This window comes from Aotus nancymaae, unplaced genomic scaffold, assembly GCF_030222135.1.
Source record: "Aotus nancymaae isolate 86718 unplaced genomic scaffold, 86718_ANA_hifiasm-v0.15.2.pri h1tg000072l, whole genome shotgun sequence".
NCBI lineage: Eukaryota > Metazoa > Chordata > Mammalia > Primates > Aotidae > Aotus > Aotus nancymaae.
Window position 1 is genome coordinate 6,517,016 of NW_026988487.1, and position 25,088 is coordinate 6,542,103.

Genomic DNA, 25,088 nt, shown 5'->3' on the forward strand with positions numbered 1-25,088 from the left:
ATTTCTCCATATCCTCTCCAGCATCTGTTGTCTTCAGATTTTTTAATGATCGCCATTCTAACTGGCATGAGATGGTATCTCAACGTAGTTTTGATTTGCATTTCTCTAATGACCAGTGATGACGAGCATTTTTTCATATGTTTTTTGGCCTCATACATGTCTTCTTTTGAAAAGTGTCTGTTCATATCCTTTGCCCATTTTTGAATTGGTTTGTTTGTTTCTTGTAAATCTGTTTTAGTTCTTCATAGATTTTGGATATAAGTCCTTTGTCAGATAGGTAGATTGCAAAAATTTTTTTCCCATTCTGTTGGTTGCTGGTTCACTCTAATGATTGTTTCTTTTGCTGTGCAGAAGCTCTGGAGTTTAATTAGATCCCATAAGTCTATTTTGGCTTTTGTTGTCAAAGCTTTTGGTGTTATAGCCATGAAGTCCTTGCCTATGCCTATGCCCTGACTGGTTATACCTAGATTTTCTTCTAAGGTTTTTATGGTTTTAGGTCTTATGTTTAAGTCTTAATCCATCTGGAGTTAATTTTAGTGTAAAGTGTCAGGAAGGGGTCCAGTTTCTGCTTTCTACACATGGCTAGCCAGTTTTCCCAACACCATTTATTAAACAGGGAATCCTTTCCTCATTGCTTGTTTTTGTCAGGTTTGTCCAAGATCAGATGGTTGTAGATGTGTGGTGTTGCCTCCAAGGCCTCTGTTCTGTTCCATTTGTCTATATCTCTGTTTTGGTACCAGTACCATGCTGTTTTGATTACTGTAGCCTTGTAGTATAGTTTGAAGGCAGGTAGCACGATGCCTCAAGCTTTGTTCTTTTTGCTTAGAATTGACTTGGCTATGCGGGCTCTCTTTTGGTTCCATATGAAGTTTAAGGTGGTTTTTTCCAGTTCTGTGAAAAAGGTCATTGGTAGCTTGATGGGGATAGCATTGAATTTGTAAGTTGTTGTTTTAAATGGAATCTTAAAATAGGTGGTGATAATTAAGCTTGATATTAGAGTTTCAAATCCCACCTTAAGTGAAAAGTAGATTTATGTAGAAAGAATAGCATGTCAAAGTAAATTAAGGTGTGAGAGTGTATGACACATTATAGAACAAGTAATCTATCTGTATTAATTTGTTCTCATGCTGCCAATAAAGACATAACTGAGACTGGGTCATTTACCAAGGAAAGAGGTTTAATTGACTCACAGTTCCACATAAATGGGGAGGCTTCACACACAAGGCAGAAGGCAAAGGAGGGCCAAAGTCATCTCTTACATGGTGGGAGGCAAGAGAGCACATGCAGGGAAACTCTCCTTTATAAAACCATCAAATCTTGTGAGACTTACTCACTATCATGAGAACAGCATGAGAAAGATCTGCTGCTATGATTCAATTATTTCCCACTGGGTACCTCCCATGACACATGGGAATTATGAGAGCTACAATTCGAGTTTGGATGCAGACACAGCCAAGCCATATCACCATCACATTAGGGTAAAACATAAGAGGTGTTGCAGGTTGAATTGTGTCCTTATTCGAAAGGAATTTTCCACAGACATGCTCATAGGGAGAATACCATATGGAGATGAGGGCAGACTATAGTGATGCTACTACAAGTCAAAGAACACCAAAGATTGTTGGTAAATCACCAGAAGCTAGGAGAAAGGCATGGGAAAGATTCTCCTCCACAGTACTTAGCAAGGGGGAAAAAACCCTGCAGACACCTTGATTTCAGATATCCAGCCTCCCAAACTGTGAAACAACAAAAAAATCCTGTTTCTTAAGTTACCCAGTTTGTGGTATTTCTTACAGCATTCCTAGAGCTAATACAGGAGAAGGTTAAAGTTATAAAAGACAAAGATGCAAAGATATGGATAGACTATCAACATTGTTAAAATATTAAGTGGTTAGATTTTAATGATTTGTAAGAACAACTGAAAATCGAAGCCAAATGATGAGTTTTTCATTTTACAAAAAAATTCTGGCAGCCTGGAAAGGATGCATATAAGCCAGTTAAGATGAAAAATCAGAAAACTAGGGAAATGACTATTATAATTTAGCAGAGGGAGCCAATGAGGGACTAAAATAGGGAAGAATAGTTAGAATGAAGATGTAGTAATGTGAGATTAAGGAGATAATATGTATAAGATACAAATATTGATGATATATGAAGGGGAAGTCAAGGGAGAGATTAGACATGTCTTTGGCTTAGGGAAATGAGAAAGTGGTGGCACCAAGTTTATAGAAAGGCAATTCATGGTGTAAGGTAGAGGATGAAAATGAATTTTACCTAATGTTGCCATCAGTGTACATGGACAATGTTTGCCAGCTTACAAAGGAGCCTGTAGGTGAGTTATGAACTAGTTAAAAAGAGAAAAATAAAATTTTATAATTAATATGTTTGTGTAATATGAAGGATGGAAGAAAAAGGATACAGACTAAAAGTTGTATGTACCCGGGAGGTGGGGATATGAAAAGGGGCATTAGGGAGAGTTATTTCTGGGATCCTTATAGTAGTTCAGGCATGAGGTAATGAGCTTCAAATAACTAAATACAAGCAATAATGACTCTTTGCAATAACATAAGAAGGTTATTTTTATCTAAAATGCAAGATATGCTGGAAGCAGTACAGAAGAGTAACTGCTTTAATAGTAGATCTCACCTGGCCATGACCTTCTAAGCAATAAGTTTTATTTATATTTTCAAGCCATGTTTACTATGTAAATAAATATAAAAATGCTAAGAAGAATTAGCTTCCATATTTTTTTCTAATGTGAAGGTATGAACTCTTTTTTTGTAAATTTTTTATTCATACACATACAGATAAAAAAAGCTGTCTAAAAGTTCTTACATTATGCAGAGTAAGATGCAAAGTGAGAAATACTTGACCCATACCACCTACTGTTCCAGTGTGATAGAAAAAATAATGCACCAGAATGCTACAAGAGAAGTATTATTAGTATACTGCCTTGCAGGAAAAGAAAAGGAAACTAAAGCAAAATGAATAAATATTTTTGTAGAATTTATGCTTAGAAATATTATTGATTTATCATGCTTATGACTGATACTGAAGTTTCATTATAATCACAAGAAACTTACTAGTGTAACAAATGGAAACAAAACCACAACATGCATACCAAATTTTAAAAAGATGAAGAATATTAAGTAAAGAATGTGACATTTTGAATCAGAAGGACCTGGATTCATAACCAATTTTTAGCATTATTACCTGTGTGCTTTTGAAGCTTATTTCACAGATGAACTTATATCACAGATGAAAGACGGTGGACAAGAGATTAGCCACTACCATATTAAGTTTACAAAGATAGGTTGTGAAGGTATAAAAACTCCAAGCAAACATGTTTGGTGATGAATTCCAAAAATGGCCTTAATTTTACCCATCTTCCCATATCCATGTCTTTTGGTACTATGCTCCAATATACTATACTATACTATACTATACTATACTATACTATACTATACTATACTATACTATACTAATGGAGAACTGGAAGCTTGTTCTACATTATTTACTTTACCCAATGGGGTATTAGCAAATCTAACACCAGAAATATTTGAAAAATGACCCGCATATTTCCGTTTTCATTCTTGTACTCGTTCCATTTCCATGAGAACATGTACAGAATAGCCTACAAGAGGAACATGAGAAAGATACATGAAGAAAAACAAAACCATCCTAGACCAGCCCACAGCCAGCCAACCACACACATATGAGAAAACAGCCATTATCAGCAGGGCCACTTTCAAGACTCAACTGACCACAGATGCTTGAAGGAACCCAGCCAAAACTAGGGGAACTGCCTGCCAATCCATAGACATGTAATAAATAATAAACGATGTTTGCTTTCAGCTACTAAATTTCTTGGCAGTTGGTTACACAGCAGAATTGTAGTAATAGATAATTTATACATCAGTGAAGAGATAATATTGAGAATAGAAAGGAGAAATGATGGCTCAAATGAGGCATAACTGAGGAAGAAATCTTTGCCAAATCTAAAATTCACTGCATACAATGAAGTCCTCAGAATTTAGGAAACTTAACCCCTGGTTTTGCATGCCTACTATGGAAGAGAAATAACTCTCAATTATCTGTAAGTCAGTGTAAATGATTCCTTACATGCAGATTTCATGTCTTAAAACTTTGCTTTCATAGAAACTCACAGACAGTTAGAACCTAAGTAGTCAATCAATAAATACTCTTTAAAAATATAATGGAAAAGAAGCTGTTTCACAGGTTCATACAACCAATGACACTAATAGAGCAAACTCAAGTCCAGATATCAGAATGTAAATATTGCCTTCATATGTTTTTTTCTTTCTTTCTTTCTTTCTTTTTTTTTGGAAACAGAGTCTGGCTCTGTTGCCAGGCTTGAGTGCAGTGGTGTGATCTGGCCTCACTGTAACCTCCGCCTCCCAGGTTCAAGTGATTCTCCTGACTCAACCTCCTGAGTAGCTGGGATTACAGGCGCCCAACACCATGCCTAAGTTTCATATTTTTAGTAGAGATGAAGTTTTGCCATGTTGGTTAGGATGTTCTCAATCTCTTGACTTTGTGATCTGCTCACCTCCGCCTCCCAAAGTGCTGGGATTATAGGTGTGAGCCATTGCTCCTAGCCCATATGTTTTCTTTATAAATATGTTACTACTTTAATTTTATAATTATTTCTTCATTATAAGGTTAACATATATTAATTGCAAAAAATACACCAGAAAAGAAATATGTTCTGTGCAACTAGATTGAGGGCAGACGAGTTGCACCTAACTAGTTTGTTCTAGAGCCAGAACAGTAGAATGACATTTTCAGTGTATTAAAAAAGTCAGGATAGCATATGAAAATTAGTTTAATTATTACTTAACACTGAAAGAGAAATAAATATATTTTAATATAAAGAATGCCTGACAGATTTTAATAGTCAGTCAGTCAGATGTTCTGAAAGAACATCTAAATGATTTTTTTAAGTTACAAATATTCTGCACCCAGAAGATTGGAGAGAAATATCAAAATAATTATATTTCACAATTAGACTTATGCAAATAAATTGGTAAATATGTGTGCAATTTAAAATATGCAGTGGACATGAGTAACACAAAATAGGAGCAATATTAAGTCAAGACATATAAAATACCAGATAAAAATTGTGTAGAAAGTGGAGTAAGGAAATGAAAATTAGAGCTAAGATCTATTTATCATTTAGTATCATATAGATCAGGGGCCCCAAACCCCCAGGTTGTGGACTAGTATCCATCCGTGACCTGTTAGAAACGGGGCCACACAGCAGGAGGTGAGTGGCAGGCCTGCAGGCATTACCACCTGAGCTCTGCCTCCTGTTAGATCAGAGGCTACATTAGATTCTTTTAAGAGAGTGAACCCTATTATGAACTGTACACATGAGGGATCTACGTTGTGTGCTCCTTGTGAGACTCTAACTAGTGCCTGATGATCTGAGGTGGAACAGTTTCAACCGAAAACCATCTCCTGCATCTCAGCCCCACTCTTGGGTCTGTGGAAAAACTGTCTTCCACAAAACAGGACCCTGGTGCCAAAAAGGTTGGGGACCACTGATAAAGATGACTAATTTTCTTCTTTATTATCTATGTGAATTAAAATGTAAACATAATCTTGAAACATAAAAGAATTAGAATGTATAATATCTAGACCAGTAACAAGAATAAAGGGCATGGGGTATAGTTCAATAAAAACAAAAACAAAACCACAAGGAAAAGAATAGTAATTGGAAGTCATGATATTAAATGATTCTAAAAACTAAGTATGTCAGTAATCAATACATATACATGGAATAAGTTTACGCAATGAAAAACAAATAGTCTCAAATATCAATTCTAAAATATTTATAAATATAGTAACAAAATATATAATGACTCAAAAAACTTTAAAAATAATGGATAAGAAAAGCTACATTGGGCAAATACTAACCAAGCTTAGCTGCTGTGCTATACAAATACATCTTTGAAGATGTAATTAAGGATGAAATATCCTTATTAGGGAGATAATTATAAAATAAACTACTTACCAAAAGAGTATCACAATTCAGATCTAGTCTTTATCTAACAGCTGAAACTCAAAATTAAAAACAAAGACACAATTACTCATAGATTTTTATAAATCTATAGTCAGAGATGGATTTTAACATCTGTCCTTCAGAAATTAACATAAATATTATAATCAATAATAGTTCTATTTTGTAAATATATAGATTCTTATATTCAATAGTTACAGCATATATTTATATCTATGTTTAAACCCCTATCTTTATATCTATATAAACATTCCATTCAATTCAGGACACACAGAAGTTTTATTAGAATTAACAGCATACAAACCCCCTTAAATAAAATGGGTAATACCTTAGAAAGATAACTAACTTGCAAACTTGACTCAAGAAACAAAGGAAAACCAAAAAAAGCCTATAATAACTAAAGGAATTAAAAAGGTAAACTAAAATTTAGCATAACTTGCCCCTTCGCACACATACTAGCATCAGGCACAAATTGTTTTACAGGCAATTTTATCCAAATCCTGAAAAATCTGATAACCCTCTTCTTACACAATTGTTCCAAAGGATAAAAATAGAAGGAATATTCTCCAACACACTACTTCATACAACTAGCATAATTTTGTATGAAAAGAAGAGATAAATAATAAAAGAAAGTAACATTATCGACTAATTTTACTTACAAATGAGATGTCAATATGCCACACAATATTTTATCTAGTTAAGTCACAATAATGCAAAAGTTATTCTAGGATCATAAGAATGTGTTACTTCTACTCTAATCCCTAGAATCCTGTTCCCCATCTACCAAAATGAAAGAAATATAGTAAACAGATATGTTAGCATTGAACTTAACTTTTTACATGATGCTACGAATTGTTTCCTGTGTAGTCACAATTTGGAACAGTTTGGCTATAGAGACTAGTTTTAATTATTACACAATATTATTCAATAGCTTTTTAAAGCATCTCTCTATAAATTTTTAAATCTATCCTCAAAATAATTCGTATAGTAAATAAAATGATGATATTGAGAATCAGAAAAATTAATTGAAAAAAATGGCTTTAACGAGCTACTCTGTGTGAATTACCTAAACCTCTTAAGTAGCAGAATGATCTTGAAATGCTTGATTTAGGTTTTAGATTTACATTTTCCCTTTAGCATACTCACCCATTCATATCTTTGGTGGCTTCAGATTATGCAATGTCACTGCATGTCACAGTTTCATGAATAGATATTAACACATATTTACTAAAGTGAAGTTCTAGATGCAGAGTTTCAATAATAAGAACATTTTACCTTCAATATTATGAATATGCTAATTTTGCTGTAAAAAATCAAGCAAGAAAATCTAATTTTATTTTTAAGATAAATACCCAAAACAAATCTGATGAATCACATAAATACAACTGGATAACTAGCAGAATATTTTGCACAGTAAGGATACCTCCTGAGACTGAAGTTCATATTCTTATGTAATTCATACTATAAATTCTAGGTACCATGCTGCATTAAGTCACTGCAAAAAGAAGATCAGGTTATGAGTTTTAAGCAGATGTACATTAATCTCTGCTCTGCATACACCAGTGTTACATTTCTGAATAATAAGTAATCTGATATGATGTCACCACAAATATTGTCTGTTCTGAGTTCTTAGTCTTTAACCTCTCTCTGAATAAGAAGGAAAACTCACGCAATATAACTCAAACTTATTAGGTATGAAATAGCATGTTTAAGAAATGAAATATTTGCAGAAATATATAAACTCATAAATATATTCACATTTTAGCATACTACACATATAATGATATAAAAAGTTATTTTGTCACTATATCTGCTCACTTTACAGTGCATGATCTTGATTCTGGGTCTGTATTGTAGAGATGTTAGCACACTTGCCACAATGGTTATGAAGTCACCATTTACATATTATGTAACAGAATGTTCCTCTCTGAATGTTATGACTTACTCTTATTTTCTGTATTCTAGCCATATTCAGTCACTTAGTTTCTATTTCTCTCTTGCTCCTTCTCTTCCTTTTTATATCTTTCTGTATTAGACACTGTTAGTGCTCAACATTATTCATGATTTTTTTTTTTTTTACATTTCCCTAGCAGCTTTGCTCTAAGATGTGTCTCATTCTTGCAATGGATTGTGGTTAGCAGTGATATATTGCACCTTCAGAGCAGGGGTGTCTGCTTTGCTTCTCCCATGCTTTCTTCCTCCATGCGCTACTTGAATTTCCTTGAATTCAGAAGATGATGGGTGTACATAATGAAAGCAGTCTTATTGCTTATTCACCAATTCAAAGAGAGATACTCAGGACAGTTGCCGAGAAAACCTTGACAACCTGCCTAGGACTGCAAAATGAATGACAAACAAACTTTTTGAGTTAAGACAATGAGATTTTGATGTTATATTTTTAATTTTTACTATAGAAAATTACCCACTTATTAATATTCCTTTTTTTCACCTTTAACCTGATCTTTATTGGATATCCTATATCATGCATTATGCAATGCATCAGAGACACAGAGATTAGATTCAGTTCCTTTCCTCAAGCAACTTGCAAGGTCATATTGAATAAAAGTGACCAAGCTAATCATTACAATGCATTCTGATTAATGCAAATGTGGAAGTATCCCCATAGTCTCTGTAGCAAGAAGGACCCTAAGGGAGGCATCCTAGGAAAAGTGATGCTTGATCACAACATAAAGAGTAAAGATGATTTATACAGAAGACATAGAAAAACCTAGGTATTCTGAACCTAAGAAATAACAGGTGTTCCTCAGGCTTCCAACTGGGAGATGTCAGGGTTTTGTTTTCTTTAGGAAGTTTGAGCAGATGAGTAACGTAGACACCATTTTTGATTCACCAGCTGTTTAACTCTAATACTAATGGTCAAGGAATAATCTGGTCCTTTTGTTTTTATCTTCTTTTAATTCAACTTTTATTTTAGATTCAGGGAGTGCATGTGAAAGTTCATTACCTTGGTATATTGCATGACACTGAGGTTTGGGGTACAACAAATCCCGTCACCCAGGTACGGAGTACAGTAGCCAATACCTTTCAACCCTTGCCCCTTTCCTCCTTCTTCCCTCTAGTACTCCCCAATTTCTATTTTTCCCATCTTTATATCCATTTGTCCCAATGTTTTGCTTCCACTTATAAGTAAGAACATGGAATATTTGGTTTTCTGTTCCTGCATTAGTTTGTTTAGAATGATGGCCTCCAGCTACATTGATGTGACTACAAAGGACATGATTTTGTTCTTTTTCATGGCTGCATAGTATTCTGTGGTGTATATATGCAACATTTTCTTTATTCAGTCCACCATTGGTGGGCACCTAGGTTGAACTCATGTCTTTGCTATGGCAAATACTTCTACAATGAACGTGCAAATGCATGTGTCTTTTTGATTGAATAATTTGTTATGTTTTGGTTATTATACTTAGTAATAGAATTGCTGGATCTGTCTAAACCTTTTTGTAGAACTAGAAGTAATGGTTTGATGAATCTCAATGCTCTAATTTGGGGTGCATTTATATTTTATCCAGTCTTCCTTTTGAAGGAAACTTTTATCATTATGCAGTGCCCTCCTTTATTCTTTTTTACTGTTGTTGGGTTAAAGTCTGTTCTTTTTTCATTTTCTGTTTGCATAGTAGGTCTTTCTAAAACTCTTTACTTGGAACCTATGGATGTTATTACATGTCAAATGCATCTCTTAAAGGCAGAAAATGCATGGCTTTTTTTTTTTATTCTAACTTTCCACTCTGTACTTTTATATATATATATATATATATATATATATAAATTTTTTTTTTTTTTTTTTTTTTTTTTGAGATGGAGTTTCGCTCTTGTTACCCAGGCTGGAGTGCAATGGTGCAATCTCAGCTCACTGCAACCTCAGCCTCCCAGGTTCAAGCGATTCTCCTGTCTCAGCCTCCCAGGTAGCTTGGATTACAGAAGCATGCCACCACACTCAGCTAATTTTTGTATTTTTAGAAGAGACGGGATTTCACCATGTTGGCTAGGCTGGTCTCGAACTCCTGACCTCAGGTGATCTACCTACCTCTGCCTCCCAAAGTGCTGGGATACACAGTGCCTGGCCACTTTATGCCTTTTAGATGGTATTTAGATCATTTGCATTCAAAGTTAATATTGATATATGAAGTTTTGATCCTAACATGAAGTTGTTAGCTGGTTGCTTTGTAGTTTCTATTATGTGGCTGCTTTATAGTGTCTGTGGGCTGTGTACTTAAGTGTGTTTTGTGGTAGCATATATCATTCTCTTATTTCCATGTTTAGAACTCCCATAATGATTTCTTATTAGGCTGGTCTAGTTGTACTGATTTTCCTTAATGCTTTCTTGTCTGGAAAATGATCTATTTCCCTTTTGCTTGCATAGTTTAGTTTGGCAAAATATGAAATTCTTGGTTAGAATTTCTTGTATTTAAGAATGCTTGCTGGGTGCAATGGCTCACACTGGTACTCCCAGCACTTTGGGAGGCCGAGGCAGGTGGGTCACCTGAGATTGGAAGTTCAAGACCAGCTTCACCAACATGGAGAAACTTCATCTCTACTAAAAATACAAAATTAGCTGGATGTGGTGGCACATGCCTGTAATCTCAGCTACTCAGGAGGCTGAGGCAGGACAATCGCTTGAACCCAAGAGGCAGAGGTAGCAGTGAGCTGAGATTGCCCCATTGCACTCTAGCCTCCACAATGAGTGAAACTCCATCTCAAAAAAAAAAAAAAAAGAATGCTAAAATACATCCCCAATCTATTCTGACTTGTAAGATTTATGCTTATAGGTTCACTGTTAACCTTTTAATGTTATCTGACCTGTTTGTCTAGTTGCCTTTAATTTTTTTTTCCTTAGCATTGATCTTGCACAGCCTGATGACTAAATACCTTTGTGATAATTCCCTTGTATAGCATCTTGCAGGTCTTCTCTGGATTTCTTGTATGTATGTATGCATGTATGTATGTATGTATCATCTATTTATCTCTAGCAAGATTAAATTTTCTTGAATTATTCCTTTAGATCTGTGTTCCTACTTTTTCTCCTTCTCTCTTAGGAATGCAAATAATTCATAGGTTTAGTATCTTTACATAACTCAATATTTCTCAAAAAAGTGTTCATTTTGTAAAACTATTTTTTCTTTACTTTTGTCTGGCTAGATTAGTTCAAAAGACCAGTCTTCAAGCTCTGAAATTCCTTCTTTTCTTCTACCAGTCTATTGATAAAGCTTTCAATTGTATTTTGAAATTCCTTAAGTGAGTTTGATTCCTGAAGCTCTAACTTTTTTTTTTTTAAGATTTTTGTCTTGTCTTTCATTTCCCAGGTTGTGTTGATTTTCAATGTTGCCATGGATCTCTTTTAATTTCCTTGCAGTAAAATGTTTTAATTTTTTATCTGTCATTTGTGAGTTTACATTTCGGTTAGTGACCATTGCATAAGAGCTAGTGTGATTCTTTGGTGTTGTCACTACATTCAGATTTTCCATGGTCTCAGCATTTTTGTGTTGGAGAATAATTGAATTGATATTTATAACATGCTGAATACTGAAAGATGGTATACTGTATGTAAATAGCAGACTGCAAGAAACAGAATTATCTTGTATAAATAAAATCATTAAATGCTCTAGAGAAGAACTGAGATATTAACTAAGGCAATAAGAACTTTAATTATGTCTTAAAGAATGAGTTAGCATGGGCATAGAAAGAAACTATAAAATATAAATGTTGTAAGGATCACAAGCTAACTGGAAGAATTCTAGAGAGTTCTGAGGGATGTTTTATCCTGGAAGGTAAGTTTCTCTGTTATAGTGTTAATAGGGTCTGCTGTATGGACAAAATTGAAGGGAAGAAATTAAGGAAATGTTTCTTGAGTGTAGGCCATGGCTTTTGCTCTTTAAACATTTATTGAGCTTTATTTTCATACTGCATCTCATCTGAAAGTAATGACAATCCTATACAGAATGTATTTAATTTTGCTAATTTTAAGAGAACATTCAGGGAAGTTAAGTGACTTTACCAAAGTTGCACTACAAGGCCAGTTTATAAGACAAAATCAGAACTAAATTGTCTAAATCCAGTGCACTTTTCATGACAAATTGTGACAACTGAAGATATTAGGGGATTTCATGCTCATGTTTCTGAGAATACAAACTGCAATTTACAGGAGGACCACAGACATCTGGGGAATTTATTCTGCATGAGTTCCTATTTCTATACTGGGATGTTCAGCATCTGAACCATGAACAAATGGGTTGCGTTTAATTGGCTGCCATTTTTCTAACCTTCATCTTTACAAAAATCCTGCATGTAAATGTCAGTCTCTATGATAAGAGAAACCAAAGAACAGAGGTTTTGTCTGCACTGGAGCCAGAATTTTAGAAAACATTATGAACCTAGGGGTTGGAAATAATGCAGAGACTCAGGGAGGATAGCAACATTCTGAAACAAAGTCAGACATCTGATCCAATCTCTCCTTCTACCTGAAGATTCTAGTCTGGAATTTTTTTTTCACTGGAGCTACAGAGGATGACTCTATTTTAAAAATAAAGCCTCCTTTATACAGACTTATTACAGACTTTTGCAATTCCAGCCTTCCATTTTGTCTATGCTTCTCTACTCCCACACTTAATTTTCTTATTGAAATTTGAGAACCCTTCTAAAATTATGACAGTTCTTCCAGTCTTATCAAGTCAAAGTAGGCAAAGAAGGATGTATTGGATATGAGAAAGGAAGACAAGGGCAAAATTCAGGACCTAAACTTTAGCAATTTAGAAATGCAAACAAATTAAGTCTCTACAGCATTCAAATTAAATTATACTTCTAATGTGACTTTTTCATTACTATAAAAAGTAGTTTAATGGACTTATTTAAGTATTTTGAGTGGAAGTAGGAGTGATATTAATGAATTAAATATGAACTTTTGCTTAAAATGAATTCATTCTTCAAAATGATTCTTAGTATTTTTAATAAAGTATTACATTTAGATAACTAAAATGAGCATGGGCTAGGTCTTAATGTGCTTATAGGCTAATAACATAAGTCTAGAAATTACTTGTAAATGGTGAAGAAAGACTACAGGAAACTCATCCATGTAATTATAGCGCCAGATAATATCTGAGAAACATCAATTTAATGTTTTCTCATGATTTCACTACCTGTTAACTGTCACTTTGAGATCAGTACAAGTTTTGCTAAATGGAACTATTATTTAAATCTGTGAATTACAAAACAAAGACACAATGAATGAGCTTCCTAGATGTTTCATTTGCTATTTTGCAATAGATTACAAAATGTTATAATAGGTATGATGGGTGATATTTTATTTGTTTTGATGTGGGTTTATTAATCATACCACTACAGAACTAATGCAATGATAATATCCTGGTTTTAAGGAGCAATGAAAGCTTTCACAGAATGACAAACAGAAATAAAAATTTTATATATGGAAAGCACAGAAAAATATGAAGGAAAAGGCTATATATAACTTTAATTTTTACACGTTAGTCACTGCAGATATTATCAAATGAAGAACTAAACCAAGAGAGGCATGTTCCCATGAGTTCTAAATATTACTCTAGTATTATTTGGTGCCTATTTTATTTAAAAGTAATCTCATAAAGATTAACTAAAATTCAATTTTAGTTTTCAATTTATTTATTTTTGTTTATAGAAATAAATACTACTACTACTTTTTTGAGTAGTAGAAAAAGACGTGAGCTTGGAATTATAAAGCTGTGTTGGAAACTGAGCTTTTCTCTAACAAACTACATGACTTTAGACAAGTACTGCATCCTCTTCGGATGTTAATGTTTACAGCCTTAAAATTGAGACAGCATTTTAATGTTTCCAATCTTGAAATATGGCTTAAAATTATAAGCCATATTTATAAAATTGAAAATTAAAATACAGTGTGGTTAGTTCTTTGCCTGATACATTCTACATAGGCAATACCACATATTAATTAATTTATTTCATGTTTTATAGGCAAGACTCATATATATTTATATATTTATATGTAATTATCCTTTTATAAGGCTTAAGATTACAGTATATACAGGTATGTATAAAACTGCTTTTCAGTACTGATATCCACATGCCTGCATGATTGAAATAGTAAAAGAAAATAAAAGAACTAGCTATAGCAAAAAATAAAATAAAATCTGAAATCATAAAACTCCTAGAAGAAAACACAGGGGAAAACTCCCTGATATTGAACTTGGCAATGCTTTATTGAAGTTGACACCAAAAGCACAGGCAACAAAAGCAAAAATAAGAAAGTGAGACTACCTCAAACTAAAATGTTTCTGCACATCAAAGGAAACAAAATAAAAAAACAAACTACATACTGGAAAAATATTTGCAGAACATACCTGATAAGGGGTTAATATCCAAAATATATAAAGAATGCATACAACTAAATAACTAAAACACAAATAACTTGATTACAAAATTAACAGAGAACCTGAACAGACATTTTTCAAAGAACACATAGAAATCACCATATATATGAAAAGATACTCAACATCACTAGTCATCAGGGAAATGCCCATCAAAACCACAATGAGATATCATCTCACATCTATAAAAATGTCTATTATCAAAAAGACAATATATAAATTTGGTGAGTAGGCAAAGAAAAGGGAACCATTTTACACTGTTGGTGGGAATGTAAATTGTTATAGTCATTATGGAAAACACTTTGGAGGTTCCTCAAAAGTTTTAAAATATAACTACCGGTGGGAATCTAGTAATCCCACTTGTGGATATGTATAAACAAACTGAAAGCAGTATCTCAGTGAGGTATCCAATTCCCATTTTAACTATAGCATGATTCACAATAGCCAAAGTATGAGCCCAACTGTACTTATTTATATATAGATATATATGTACACACACTACATACTGTGTGTATATGTGTGTATATGTGTGTGTGTGTATGTGTGTGTGTGTCTGTCTCTATATATATATAATACAGGAAAGAAACAATAGTTTTGAGTTTCAATCATATAATGATTTTTTAAGATGGAGTACAACTCCAATTCAAACAACAGCAACAAAATTGCAGAAAAACAAGAGAAGGACTTCAACCACATATTTCATTTGCTATGCTTTTTATTTTCAGCCAAAAAGCATTTCAAATAGTAACATAATGTATTTTGTCAATAAGATATTATATATATATATACAATATGGAATATTATTCAGCCTGAATAAGAAGGAAATCTTGCCATTTTCAACAACATGGATGAACTTGGAGGACATTATGCTAAGCAAAATAAATCAGACACAGAAAGATAAATACTGCATAACCTCTCTTATATTTGGAATCTAAAAAACATCAGACTCGTAGTAAGAAAGAGTACAATGGTTAGCAGGGCCTAGAGGGTGGAATAAATATTGGTCAAAGAGTACAAACTTTTAGTTATAAGATAAATAATTCTAATGTACAGTATTGTGACCATAGTTAATAATAACGTATACTTGAAATTTGCTGAGAGTAGATCTTAAATGTTCTTGCCACACACACACAGAATAACTAAAGTGAACTTTAGGACGTATGGATATGTTAATTAGCTTGATTGTGCAGATCTTCTCACAATGTATACATATATCAGAATGTTCATTTGATACCCCTTAAATATATGCAATTTTGATTTGTCAACTGTAACTCAGTAAAGCTGGGATAAACAAGAGTATTACTTTGAAAATCTCCTTTATACAAGATTGGTGTAATGGTTTCTATTTGCCTAGGTATTGTGCTGTCAATCTGTTGGTTTAATCTTGATAGTATTTATCATAAAATACAACACAGATTGGTAGCCCTCATCTGAAAGTCCAAAATGCCCCCAAAATCTGACCCTTTTTAAGTGTCAATATAACATCACAAATAGAAAATTACACACCTGACCTCATAAAATAGGTTGTAGTCAAAACTTTGTTACTTGCCCAAAATTATTAAAAACAGTGGTGCATTACTTTCAGGCTCTACATATGATGATATACATGAAACATATATGAATTCTGTGTTTAGCCATGGGTCCCAGCCCCAAGATATCTCATTATGTTATGTGCAATCATTCTGAAATCCGAAAAAGTTTGAAATGTGAAAATGCTTCTGGTTCCAAGCATTTCGAATAGGGGATTCTGGACCCGTAATACTATTTTGCTTTTCTGAATGGATATGGCTTAGATTAGGCAAGAAGAATGTGTAAATAACCCTACGTAGAGAAATAGACATAGAAAAATTTATAGAATTAAAAAAAAAATTTTGTCCACATATTTTCCGATTCTACTTCGAATGTCTATAATAATCCAGTATTCCTTTGCTACACTAGATGTCTGCAGATGTATCCCTAGGAAGCATATTTTATGGTTTCTTCCCCAAATGCAAATGGGTTAGTAAATGTTTTCACATCTCACTGTCTCAGCCTGAACACCCTTACTTCAAAGTCTCTACTCCACTATTATCGCCAAGAGGTCTTCCCTTAGTAAAAGTTCCAACCTAGATTTTGTGCCTCTGTCATCACTGCTCCCTTGGCATCTGCTTTATACCACTACCTTGATTGAAATATTCTTTTGTTTGCCTGTCTCTCTCACTAGATTGTGATCCTTTTCAACTCTGCTTTTTTATGCATTGTTATGTGCAGGTATCAGTCAGCATGTCAGGGTGGTTGTTTCATAAGTGTGTGTTGAATGAATGGAATGGATAATTTAAAGAAAGAAGATACGGAATTCGTGTTACTCAGACCCTAAGCAGGTGACTATATGTCTCTGTGAATGATTCACTATGATAAAAGCTAACATCAACAAATCACTTATGATCTTTTGTCATTGTGCCCAGTAATTTATGAGCATTCTTTATTTATTCCTATGGGCTGACTAATACTAATATTTCCAGTGTTAAAGACAAATAAAATTACATTTAACAATATTAAATAAGTAGCCCAAGACTGCACTGCTGTTTGGATCCCAAGGTAATTTGGCATGAAAATGTGTGCTGTTGCTATCATGACATGATGGTTTTCTTATTTAATTGAAGCTCTATAAATTCTACGTGTATAATTTAAGCATCCACATATTTATAAAACAGAAAAGAAACAATAGTTTTCTTCTCTTTTGACTCATATAATGATTTTTTAAGATGGAGTACAACTCCAATTCAAACAACAACAACATAATTGCAGAAAAACAAGAGAAGGACTTCAACCACATATTTCATCTGCTATGCTTTTTATTTTCAGCAAAACAGCATTCCAAAGAGAAATAGTGTATTTTGTTAATAAGATATTATGGATAGTGATCAGCCTAAAAGTCATTGGTAGATTTCTAGTTACGGAAAAATAGAATCGCTGTGTGACCAACTCACACTAGATACTAAATAGAGAATAATTTGTATGTAGTGATTATAAAAGTTTTTCTGAATCTTGTAATACTTTAGGATATTCACAGTGACAATACTTTTTGTTGCAATGTCATAGAGGTTAAAGGTAAACCAAATTTTTTTTTTTAGTTTTTAAAATTTTAGTAATCTGCTCTAACTTTGCCTTTTAAAAATGCCCCAAACTCTGGATCTTCTTAATTGTTTAAACAATGCACACACACATACACACACACACACACACACATACACAGAGATACACACACATACAGATAGTACATACATCTTTATCACATTTCAAAAATATATAGTTATTTGGAGAGAAGACATCTTATCTTTGACATATTTTCAATCTTATTGAGCAGTACTCAGAGAGCAAAATCCACAGGTATTTGTCCTCAATGCAATCATTTGTAACCTGTTTGGATAATTGAACTGTCAGCTCTGCCCCAGTTAGAATCCCCTGGCCATTAGACATTTGTTTGCTTTGTAGTAGTCAATGCTTCCATTTCAATATACTTTGTTAGTGCAAAGAGCACTGCCTCAAAACTATCATTAAGGAGAAAAAATACCCAGTGGTACACAGGAGAGTACACTGCCAAAATAATGTATATGTAATTGGAATAAGTACTCTGTTACCAAATCTGACATGTCAGTTTAATTTCTCTTATGAGAAAGCTGAAGCATGACTTCCATATGCTTCAACTGACTTGGTCAAGCATAAATGTTTTAAATATTAATTTTGTAATGTGTAGTATATTGATATTTTATAACCTGATTTGTTCCAGAATAGTTCCAACACATATTCATATTTGGATAAAAATATATTGCATTTGTGCAGTTCTAAGAACTGTTTCTGCATGTGCCCTTAAAAAAAACTAACCATATTCCATATAAATGCATGTTGTTTTTTAACACATAATTTACAAATGAGTTGTGGGTTCGCTTTGACCGTGGCTGACACAGGCAGGCCAAGATGTCAATAACTTTTGGGAGCACATATAGCTAATATTATTTCAGATAGACCAAGAAGAGAGTCTCAGGTTCAATGCAGAAAAGCAGTAATACAGTCGAATATGCTATACTTCCATCAGTCTGTAGGTAACAAGAATTAAACTGAAATTTATTACAAAAAAACCTTATCTTCCATAGTTTTGGGGAAAAGCTCTTTGGGCAACCTCTATCCCTCTTAGATGCTTGCTAGACATTAAATATTTAAGTTTTTTGTTGAAAATTGCTGAGGTTCCAAAGACATGGTTTGATTTCAACAGAAGAATTAAGCAAAGCAAATGAAACACAGCCTGCTTCTGTAATTGAGAGCAATTATCTTACTGTTTATGACCCTCTACAGGAAAATTAAAAGAGTTTCTTGCTTTTTGATTACACATATTTGACTGCTCAGGGCAGTCTTCAGTGAACAGGTAATAAAATACAGTCCTTGAAATAACTTGGTTTCTCTGTCTACTTATTTAACATTTATAGCTTATTAGATGACTTATATATGTGTTGAACCCTAAATAATATTTTAGGCACCCTGGGGCCTAAACATAAATGACATAATTTTTAGATTATCAGAAAGTGACTATTTCTATCCTCACCACTAAATCTACCATAGTTCATTGGGGTCCTATATCCTCAAATTGTAAGGGTAATATTTTGATAACTTAAAATCCAAACTGGTTTCAAGATTTACCCTGCTATTGATGATTTTTACATAATAGCAGGGGATAAGGAATCCATGAGCAGGTTTTGGAAAGTACAAATTAAAAATGTGAATTACTAGGATTGAGCCTTCTTCATTTGAAGGTGAAAACACAAAACCTGACTTTCATTATTTTCAGTGAGCAGTGGTCGTAATCAGAGATAGATGTGGGCCCTCCCCAAAGACTTGGTCCTGGGCTGCATTAGACAGCAAGTCCTTGTTCTGAGTAACTAGGAGTTAAAAATGTGGAAGCATTTAGTCAAGTGGAAGAAAGTACTAACCCAAGAAGGCAGATATATTTCTTCTGGGCTTTCTGAAATACTAAGTGACTTTTTAATCCATTCCTTAATATAGTAGATAGTAGAGATCAAGATGGATGCATAGAAACAGCAACCTTCCAGTTTCAATTGAGGACTGAGGAAGGGGATGATAGGCCCCAAATAAGACTTAATTTTAAAGTCTGAGAAAGAAGGAGTTCAAGGATGTTCACAAAAAAAAAAAACTGTGTGTGTACAAGCATGGCTTGGGAGAATGAAGGGGTAAAGAAGATATATATTAGTGCATGGGAGACTAGGTAACTACCCACAAATGATTCCAGAGTCAATTGGTAAGGTCAATGCAGAGATGTTTTAAAATCTTCAACAAATATTTTCTGTAAAAGAGCAGCAAAATCAGAAACAAGAGTCATATAGTTAAGTAGGATCTAAAGCAGAAGTTAGCTGTGTAAGTGGCGTTCAGATGTCAACAGTTGGAGCTCATTAGTTTCAATCACAAGACAGACAAGTCAGACAGACCAGTATGGTAGGAGTGAGCATGCCCTGAGGTATGTCTATCTGCATATTTGCTGTAGATGCAGACACTGTCACACATCATGGTATATAAGGAATATATTTTCAGATTATAAAATAATATATGTTCCTTTGCTAAAATTTCTGAACTCTGAAGACTATGGACTCTCAACACCCAGAGGTTATCTTTGTTCGTAATTACAAGGCTTCCCTTGCTTCAGGTTCATCCTGTTTTACAATGGTAGAGCATGCCTTACATAAAAATTTGGTCACTTTCCTCACTTAGCATAACCAGTGGTTTCTTATATACATAATAGAATCTCAGCACTATGCAAGAAAGTTTCATTTTTCAGCCTATGAAGGCATTTTTCTCTCTTTCCAGTAATATCTCTGAAAATCTCATAGTTTGTGACCTTAATCAGTCTTCAGCTAACCAATTCACATCAAAGAAAAGTATCAGGATCAAAAAACTTTTCACTTTAAAAATTAAGTTTCTGGATAAAAGCAAGGAGGAGAAAGTTAGCAAAAAAAGAAACCATACTCTTTTACTTTTACTTTCGGTTTGATATCCTTGTTTCTCACTGAACCCATGTTTGGTGCAGATCTGCCTAGAGTAACTCATCAGTGGTGTGAATCCTATGGTCTCCTACTACTTTTCAGATCTTTGCTACCCAAACTCCAACCCATCCAAATATAAAAAAATAAACAAAACATTTATTTGAAAATTAAAATGCATTAAAATATATATGCATTTGTATATGTATAATATTCAAGCAGCTGTGTATTGACTTCCATATGCAATCTTTGTCTTCTATTAATTTAAAAGATATATTTTTCAGTTGTGTTATTTTCAATCAAGGACACAGTCTACTTCTTTTACTTACAGTGTAATGAGTTTATGAGAATCCTACATAAAGCATAATCCTTACCAGTTAGCCTCGTTGCTAATGCACTATTATTAACACCTACCTATGCTTGCTAAAGGCGTGTGCCAAGCTCTTAGGCACCATTTAAAGAATAATCACCCAAAACTCATAATTTGTTGCCTTCAACTTAGATGGTTTGTATGTAGAATCCAGACAGTATCAGGTACTTTGCATTGTATTATTATTAATAATAATTTTGGCACTAATATTAATATAATACATTCAATTTCCCCTTTGGGAAATGCTATTTGCATTCTTTTAAACAACACTGGTATTAAAAAGATAGTTGGAACAATAGGAACATGGAAACTTAGTCCAATTTTTGTGCAGGTCTATAAGAACTGTAATGAACTTATCTTCTCGACAATTTATGGTTTAACTGCCTAGATCTACCTTTGAGAAAAGTGATATTCCCCTGTGCTACTCAAGAGCATAGATGAGTTTTGAGTTGCCAGAACCTTCATTAAAATTTTATGTAACCATTCTCTAGAGCTTGGAACTTGCATAATACCTTACCCAATGAATTATGCATGTCAGTTTCTATACTCACCCTATTTTTATGTTTAGGCTTTGAGCATATTTATAGCAGGATTCTCATAAACTCATTACACTGTAAATATATTAAAAGAAGTAGACTGTGCCCTTGATTGAAAATAACAAAAAAGTGCTGAGGAGGGTCAAATTTACATGCATTAGTATGTAACCAAAATCTCCCAATGGTGACTTACCATCAAATGTTGAAGTCATTCAATGATGTAATCAAAAGATTTACTGAAATCTCCAGTATGTATCGTATAGCCCAAAACACTGTAAATTAAAGGTTGGGATCTACAGACTAAATTCATAAAGTTTAAACATTACACGTATTAAATAGGAAAGCAGTCTTTAATCTTCAGAACCAGAATCAAGAAATTCAAGGAAAGCATTTTCTGAAGACAAAGTCTCTTTTATATTTGTACATTCTTTTCTTACTAAGTTTATGTAATGCTGTTTTGGGACGCTCACAGCCACTGCCAGGTTCAGCCACTGGCTAGAAAAACTCACAAGAATCATCATGAGATTTATTACAGCAAAAAGTAAAAAAATACAAAGTAAATTCAGCAAAGAGTAAAAGTGCAAGGAGAGATGTCCAGAGAAACTAGGCACAAACTTCCAAGAGTCCTTTTCCAGAGCAGTCACACATAGAATGTACAGCACTTAACTTATCCAGCATTAAATAGTGATAACATATGTGAAGTGTTTTCTACCAGGATAGCTTATTTGAGACTCAGTGCCAATGATTTTGTTGGAGGCAATTCATGCACATACCTGCGGCCTAGCACGTACCAAAACTCAAAATTCCCAGAAGGAAAGCTGGTGTTCGGCATAAACCACATTGTACAGTTCAGGCTAGCGAACCACTAGTCACAATTTCTAGGAATGGTGAGAACTTTCCTGGAATCCAAGTTCCTAGACACTAGCCAAGGGCCAATCTTGTAAGCAGGCCTTTTTATGTTGCTCTTTTCTGCATAAATGCTACCTTAGATATAACTTCTTTCAAATTATTTGTATGTCTGTCATATGTAAAATGATTTTCATCATGATAATGCAAGTTATGTGTTCAAAGGCAGAACTAGGAAGAGATATGCAGGGGCCCAATATATACTGATATAGATTTAATAAATGTAAGTAACCTTAAGAGTAGACTAGTTCTTAGAGAACTACAAGGAGACTTAGATTCCCACACAATAATAGTGGGAGACTTTAACACCCAACTGTCAATTTTAGACAAATCAACGAGACAGAAAATTAACAAGAATATCCAGGACTTGAACTCAGATCTGTACCAAGTGGACCTAATAGACATATACAGAACTCTACACCTCAAATTAACAGAATGACATTCTTCTCAGTACCATATAACACTTATTCTAAAATTGACCACATAATTGGAAGTAAAACACTCCTCAGCAAATGCAAAGGAACGGAAATCGTAGCAGTCTTTCAGACCACAGTCCAATCAAATTAGAACTCAGGATTAAGAAACTCACTCAAAAACCACACAACTACATGGAACGAAACAATATGCTCCTGGATGACTACTGGATAAATAATGAAATGAAGGCAGAAATGAAGATGTTCTTTGAAACCAATTAGAACGAAGACACAACGTACCAGAATCTTTGGGACTCATTTAAAAGCAGTGTCTAGAGGGAAATTTGTAGTACTATCCACAAGAGAAAGGAGAAAATACCTAAAATCAACACCCTAATGTCATGATTAAAAGAACTAGAGGAGAAAGATCAAATGAATTCGAAAGCTAGCAGAACACAAGAAATAACTAAGATTAGAGCAGAACTGAAGGAGATGGAGAAACAGAAAACCGTTCAAAAATCAATAAATCCAGGAGCTGGTTTTTTGAAAAGATCAACAAAATAGATAGACCACTAGCCAGACTAATAAAGAAGAAAAGAGAGAAGAATCAAATAGATGCAATAAAAAATGATAAAGGGGATATCACCGCCAATCCCACAGAAATAAAAAGTACCATCAGAGATTACTACAAACACCTCTACGCAAATAAACCAGTAAATCTAGAAGAAACAGACAAATTCCTGGGCACTTATGCTATCCCAAGACTAAACCAGGAAGAAGCTGAATCCGTGAATAGACCAGTAACAAGGTCTGAAATTGAGGCAGCAATTAATAGTCTACCAACCAAAAAAAGTCCAGGACCAGACGGGTTCTCAGCCAAATTCTACCAGGGGTACCAACAGGAGCTGGTACCATTCCTTATTTAAAAATTAACCCCAGATGGATTAAAGAGTTAAACATAAGACCATAAAAACCCTAGAGGAAAACCTAGGCAATACCATTCAGGACATAGGCATGGGCAAGGACTTCATGACTAAAACACCAAAAACAATGGCAACAAAAGCCACAATAGACAAATGGGATGTAATTAAACTTAAGAACTTCTGCACAGCAAAATAAACTATCGTTAGAGTGAACCACCAACCAAGAGAATGGGGGGAAAATTCGCCATCTACCTATCTGACAGAGGGCTAATATCCAGGATCTACAAAGAACTTAAACAAATTTATAAGAAAAAACAAACAACCCATCAAAAAGTGGGTGAAGGATATGAACAGACACTTCTCAAAAGAAGACATTTATGCAGCCAACAAGCATGAAAAAAAGCTCCTCATCACTGGTCATTAGAGAAATGCAAATCAAAACCACATTGAGATACCATCTCATGCCAGTTAGAATGGCAATGTTTAAAAAATCAGGAGACAACAGATGCTGGAGAGGATGTGGAGAAATAGGAACAGTTTTACACTGTTGGTGGGAGTGTAAATTAGTTCAGCCATTGCGGAAGACAGTATGGCGATTCCTCAAGGATCTAGAAATAGAAATACCATTTGACCGAGCAATCTCATTACTGGGTATAAACCCAAAGGATTATAAATTATTCTGTTATATGCACACATCTGTTTATTGTGGCACTGTTCACAATAGCAAAGATTTGGAACCAACCCAAATGCCCATCAAAGATAGACTAAATAAAGAAAATGTGGCAATATACACCATGGAATACTATGCAGCCATAAAAAAGGATGAGTTCATGTCCTTTGCAGGGACATGGATGAAGCTGGAAACCATCATTCTCAGCAAACTGACACAAGAACAGAAAACCAGACACCGCATGTTCTCACTCATAAGTGGGTGTCGAACAATGAGAACACATGGACACAGGGAGTGGAACATCACACCCTGGGGCCTGTTTGGGGGTGGGGTATTAGGGGAGGGATAGCAGGGAGTAGGGGATAGTAGAGGGATAGCATTAGGAGAAATCCCTAATGTATATGACGGGGTGATGGATGCAGCGTGGTGTTACATAGGTGTACACCATGGCATGTGTATACCTATGTAACTAACCTGCACATTCTGCACATGTACACCAGAACTTAAAGTATAATTTTAAAAAAGTAATGAAATAGAAAGGTGTTTTAATCCAAAAAAATAAAAATAAAAGAGTAGACTAGTAAAAGGAAGTAAAATAGTTGGGAAGTGATATGTTTTGAGTAGGTATTACCTTTGTTTTTATTTTTATTGATTTTTTTTTTAATGTGGCTTATTTGACAACTGTCTCGAAAAATCTCTGAAAACTTGTCCTTCAGTGTTGACTGGCTTTACCACAACCCAATAATGCAAGTAGCTATCAATCCTCTGTTCATATTGTGTCTACTAATATTCTATTGACTTCTCT